The following is a 6361-nucleotide window of genomic DNA, read 5'->3' as shown; positions in this document are numbered from 1 at the left end:
ACTGCACTTGAGCCCAGAGGACAGAGCGAGACTCCGTCTCCAAAAAAAAAAAAAAAGAAAGAAATAATTGCAAGGGCAATAGTACCGTCTGGAATTTTTCCTTCTGGTGGGTTCTTGGTCTCACTGACTTCCAGACTGAAACCACGGACCCTCGTGGTGAGTGAGTGTTACTATTACTACTCTTAAAAACAGCACAGACCCAATCACTGACCATCAAGATTTACTGCTAAGACCAAAACAACAGACCCTGCACACCGCAGAAGGAGACCCCGGTGGGTCGCCACTACCGGCTGGGGCAGCCAGCTTTTATTCCCTTATTGGCCCCACCCACACCCTGGAGATTGGTTCATTTTACAAGAGCTGATTGGTCCATTTTACAGGGTGCTGATTGGTCCGTTTTACAGAGTGCTGATTGGTCCATTTTGACAGAGTGCTGATTGGTGTGTTTACAAACATTTAGCTAGACACAGAATGCCAATTGGTGCATTTACAATCTTTTAACTAGATGGAAAAGTTCTCCAAGTTCCCACCCGACCCAGAAGCCCAGCCAGCTTCACCTCTCAGTACTATAGTCAGAGAATTTACAAGAACTTGAAGGACTGGAATTGATACATTAGCACTGACAATAGGGGTGGCCATGGGAGTTAATGGCTGAGCTAAGTTGGAGAAATGTTATTAAATTCTAAGAGGTTAAGGAACTGAGAAGAAAAGTTTTTGAATCTTTCATGGGAATGATGATAATAGCACCAAGATTAATAATAGAAGGACTAGATATTTTAGTAAATGAGGAGAATGATCAGGAGGTAGATGATAACTACATAGGGAAATATGGGATGGTATAATCATTTGACATCTGGGTCACATGAGTTGTGAGTTTTAAAGGCAGAAGATAGAAAAATGATTTGAAAGTGAGTCCTATACCTCACCACTAAAACCTAAGCTATTTAGTTAGGAGAGGAAAGAAAAGAGTCCACCTGAAAAAGCTGCAGAGAAGATGGTGTCTTTATCAGAAACTCACTTATTTGGAGAAGTAATGGGAACATTTAGAAAACTGACTAAGGCTTAAGGAGAATTGCTAATGATAGCCCATGTATTTGAGACTTGGGATGTGTAAAACATTATGAGCGTTATAACTGGTTGGTATAAAAGGGAGTGGAAAGTCGGTGTTCGGGCGAAGATATTAGTAAAAAGAGAAGTAGGACATCATGGAATTAGTACCTAATGCACTCAACTGAGTATTTCCGGTGACTCATTGTTTTCAGAGACAGGTCACCAAGACATCAGGGGACTGTTAACTCCTAAGGGAGAGCCGTTCTGGAGTTTGATGTGGTACAATTGTGCTCAATAAGTTTAAAAGTAATTTACAAATAAAGCCATGGTTAGAAACATGAAAATTCAAAACTATCTGAAAACACTGTTATCTGTAAGCAGGAATAAGATTATTACAGAGAGTTTAAAATACAGGAAAAAAGAGGTTAAGATACTGATCAGAAAGAAAAACTGTGCAAGAAAGAGAAAAAGAAATGGAGGAGAGCTACCAACAACAGGAAATGGAACAAAAAAATACAGTGAACGTAAACCGCACTGAAAGGGAGCATTGTCGGCAGTGATTAAAAAATAAAACTGTACGGTTTTCTTGAAGGACTGACTTTGACTTTACGTCGTATTCAGCTTCCTTTGCTCCCCATGCACAACATGCTTGTGAGCCTCTAATAACCATTGACTAGCAACATGAGGCCTAAGAAATACAATGAATTTCTGTGTACACAAAGAACTGCTTTTATTACCTGCCAAACACAGCCTAGAATAAAGTTTTGGCAACAGCCGAGTAAATTGCTTGAGTAGATAGAAGTATACTTTTCTTGGCTTTCTAGGTAGGAAACCTCCAGGGGCTTCTGGAGGCTGACTGAGAGAATGGATCCCATTATTTATTGATATATCATCTCCTTAAGACTGATAAAGATGTTGTGTAATTATTTTTATCTGTTAAACTCCTATTGATATCAGAAATTAGATTTTAGTCTTCATTTATCTGTTTCTAAACTTCAACATGATTTAAAGTATTTTCAGCTTTCATAATTCTCCAAACTAAAATATTGTGGATTTGTTATCATGAAAACCTATTTCTCAAAAAGGCACTTCTCTCTGAGATAACACTGGGGCCAGCAGTGCATATACTGGTATATTGGATATTCAATGCTGGATAATTCTGAATATGATCTTAGTTCTAGTCTAATAGCCAGGCGTATAGTGTTATTTATAGCCACTACATCAACAGAAGTTTTTATTTTAAAAGAAGATGCTACAGTATTGAACATACTAATATAGAACTAAAATGTTTGGGAAAAAAAGACATTATAAGAGTGTGAATTTTAAGCTGTTTTGTTTCTCTTATTTAATCCATAAATATAGTGCCATAATTAGGTTCAGAAAATTAAAAAGATGAAGCTTTTATAAATCAGGAAGTTTTAAGTCTCTCCTAATATTGAAATAATCACATACATCAAGTTTTCTTACATTCCAAATACAAGAGCAAGAATAGTCTTAGAAATCTTTACATCGGGCCGGGCACGGCGTCTCAGTCTCTAATCCCAGCACTTTGGGAGGCCGAGGCAGTTGGGTCACCTGAGGTCAGGAGTTCGAGACCAACCTGGCAAACATGGTGAAACCCCATCTCTACTAAAAATAGAAATATTAGTTGGGTGTAGTGGTGCACACCTGTAATCCTAGTTACTCGGGTGACTGAGGAAAGGGAATCACTTGAACACGGGAGGCAGAGGTTGCAGTGAGCTGAGATAACGCCACTGCATTCCAGCCTGGGTGACAGAGGAAAAAAAAAAAAAGAAAAAAAGAAATTTTTACATAGCTAGATTTTAGGAAGAAAAATATTTCTTTTTTCATAGAGCAGTAAAACCTTATTTCCCACACAAGTATGATTCTTTCATAATCAAGTCTGCAGTTATCTCTTTCCACAGAAGAGAAAAACTATACAAACCCACCCAAACCAATGGAGAAAGTGTGTGTGATTAAAAAAAAATGTATGGTTATTTCCTTAAGTGCTTGAATAAAATAGCCAGTCAGCCAGGTAATATACATAATTGTTCAGCATTTTGAAAATATAAAAAACAAACTTGAAATGGCAAAACATTTTTTTATTTTCTTTTTTTTTTTGTCATTTTTTTTTTTTCTTTTATGAGACGGAGTCTCACTCTGTTGCCCAGGCTGGAGTACAGTGGCACGATCTCGGCTCACTGCAACCTGCACCTCCCAGGTTCAAGCAATTCTCCTGCCTCAGTCTCCTGAGTAGCTGGGACTACAGGCTAGCACTACTTTGCCCAGCTAGTTTTTGTGTTTTTAGTAAAGACAGGGTTTCACCATGTTGGTTGGCCAGGATGGTCTCTATCTCTTGACCTCGTGATCCGCCAGCCTCGGCCTCCTAAAGGGCTGGGAGTACAAGCATGAGCCACCGCGCCTGGCCCATTTGTCTATTTTCTTAATACTCAACACTTGAAGGCAAATAATGTACAATAATAATCTGACAATTATTGAAAATTATGCATTTCTTTAAAATAAAACTTCTGGTTTCAGAAAGTTTTTTAATGTGGGGTACTGTATTTTCTTAATTATAACTCATAGAGAACCTAGCCAATTAAGAATGTTCATAAATCAATAAATATTACTTGAATAACGATGCTACGTACAAAGACCAAAAGAAAATTATGTGGGCAAATTGTTGGCAGCAGCTAGATTTTCTTTAGAAATTCCTTTCACATAACACTATTTGGACAGAATGTTACCTATTTCAATCACTTCAAAACCATCTTGAGAAAAGAAAGTCAAGGAGAGTTGCAAGGTTTTTTAACTGTGTGATGAGAACCTTATCACCTTTCCTTTGATATGTAACTTTCTCTTGAGCAAAGCCTAGGGCAGCTCTGACCTAGATTGGCATCTGAAGAATCTGAGTGTTACAACATTGTGGTCCCTTCATTGTACTTGTTTGTGGGTAAATATTTTATAAAAGCCTTCACCAATAAAACTTCCCCAGTCATGATTATTAACATTCTCTCTGGTTTAACCAAGTTTCTTTCCTTACTTTGTCTTAATAATAGGGAAACTGTAGTAAGCACTTTTCAAACATCAAAATCAACAAGCTCATAAAGAATCTTTTATATTATAAAAGATTTTGAATAGACAGTTAAATACTAATCCTAAATCATTTCAAACAATGCTGCCTAGTAGTTATCAAAAACTAATTTGTCATGATTGGCATTTTATTATAATCCTTTGTGAGCTCTTTATGAATGAATATCACAAAAAACTTGAGTGTTGTCTCTATGTTCCAAAAATATCCATACATTTTAAACTTCAGTTATTATGGGATTCATCTTTTTGACTAAGGAAAATAGTTGAAATAACATATTCTGTAAAAAAGCAGTTCTATCAGAAAAATCTTCAAGTCGTGGCGCACGATGGCTTATGCCTGTAATCCCAGCACTTTGAGAGGCCAAAGCAGAGTGGATCACTTGAGGTCAGAAGTTCGAGACCAGCCTGGCCAACACAGTGAAACCCTGTCTCTACTTTAATTTTTTAAATTAATTAATTTATTTTTACCTCTGAACCTCTTATTGGCCTCTTGCTCTCCAAAGAGTACCCTGCTGGCTTAATGTCTCAGAACTTTGGTGTTGTTAGTCTCAGACACCACTTTGTCATCCACTATCCGGCCGGTGGTGGACTTTTGGTTGGTTTGCATGGAGCTGCTGCTGTCCAGGGCATCACCATGATTGAAGTTCTCGCCATCTTCCAGTGGGCTGTAGTAGGTGGCAAGCCTCCAGCTTGACCTTGATGTTCAGCAGGGCCTTGTACTCCTGGGCCTGGTGCTATCCCTCTCCCTGGGTCTGTGCCAGCTCTGACTCCAGGTGCAGCAGGATCTCGTTGAGCTGCTCAATCTGCAGGGCATGGCGGGCCTCCACCTCCCTCAGGCTGTTCTCCAAGCTGGCCTTCAGATTTCTCATGGAGTCCAGGTTGATCTCCAGGGACTAGACTGTATGTCTCAGCTCCGTGAGTGTCATCTCAGCAGCTCCAACCTCAGCAGACTGCACGGTGACCACTGTGGTCCTCTCCTCAATCTGGTGTCACCAGTACTTGTCCAGCTCCTCTCAGTTCTTCCAAGCCAGCTCATCATACTGGGCCGAATGTCTGCCATGATCTTGGTGAAGCCCTGAGATTTGGGGGAATCTACGTCCATGGTCAACCCAGAGCTGGCAACCTGGGTTTGTAAGCCTTTTACTTCCTCTTCATAGTTCTTCATGAAGAGCAGCTCCTGCTTGAGAGCCTCAATCTCTGTCTCCAACTGCAGCCAAGTGACATTGGCATCATCAATGACCTTGCGGAGCCTATGGATGTCACTCTCCACAGACAGGCGCATGGCCAGCTCTGTCTCATACTTGACTCTAAAGTCATCGGCAGCAAGACGGGCATTGTTGATCTGCAGAAGGATGCGGGAATTGTCCACAGTATTTGCGAAGATCTGAGCTCTCAGGTCCTTAGTGGTCTTGAAGTAATGGCTCCCGTCTCTGACGTGAGGTCTCTTCTTCTCCAGGTGCTCCCGGATTTTGCTCTTCAGGATTTTGCTCTGCAGCTTCTAGTTCTCAGTCTCCAGGATCCTCACTCTCCAGGTAGGAGGCCAGGCAGTCATTCAAGCTTTGCACGGTCTCCTCGTTCTAGATGCCTCCCATTCCTGCCAAATCCCCTGCCATCCCCATGGCCAGGCCCCAGGACCCCATGTCACCCAGGAAGCTGGTAGAGAGGGACACAGAGATCCGCGAACCAGAGCCCCTGGGGCCTTGCATAGATGCTGGTCATGCTGCTGACTGGCCAGGCACCTTAGCTGGATGCCTGGACAGAGCCCAGGGAATGGTCATTGGTGGAGAAGGTGGAGCAAGTGGTGAAGCTCATGCTGTTTGGGGAGGAGAGCAAGAGGACAGGACTCAGGCTTTGCTGACGACTCCCTGTCTCTTCTTTAAATACAAAAATTAGCCAGGCGTGATGGTGCATGCCTGTAAACCCAGCTACTCGGGAGGCTGAAGCAGGAGAATCGCTTGAACCTGGGAAGTAGAGGTTGCAGTGAGCAGAAATCCCACCAATGCACATACTCCAGCCTGGGAGTCAGCGTGAGACTCCATCTCCAAAAAACAACCAACCAAATAAACAAAAACAATCTTCAAGTCAACCCAAAAATTGTCGATACACCTTTTTTTTTTTTTTTTTTTAAACTAATTTCTCTTAAATTAATGTTGCTCTTAACTCTGAGATAATAAAACAAGGGACTGGTTCATACGTAGGAATCAGTAGAAGTAAAGAG

The 6361-nt window shown here is 41.1% G+C and overlaps 1 pseudogene; it reads right to left on the bottom strand.

Moving 5' to 3' along the window:
• Nucleotides 1–4660: 4660 nt before the first annotated feature.
• Nucleotides 4661–5955, bottom strand: LOC103214876 (keratin, type I cytoskeletal 18 pseudogene; annotated as a pseudogene).
• Between the last annotated feature and the right edge of the window lie 406 nt (nt 5956–6361).

This window comes from Chlorocebus sabaeus, chromosome 3 (genome assembly GCF_047675955.1).
Source record: "Chlorocebus sabaeus isolate Y175 chromosome 3, mChlSab1.0.hap1, whole genome shotgun sequence".
NCBI classification, from domain to species: domain Eukaryota; kingdom Metazoa; phylum Chordata; class Mammalia; order Primates; family Cercopithecidae; genus Chlorocebus; species Chlorocebus sabaeus.
This window is presented reverse-complemented; position numbering and strand designations above follow the sequence as displayed.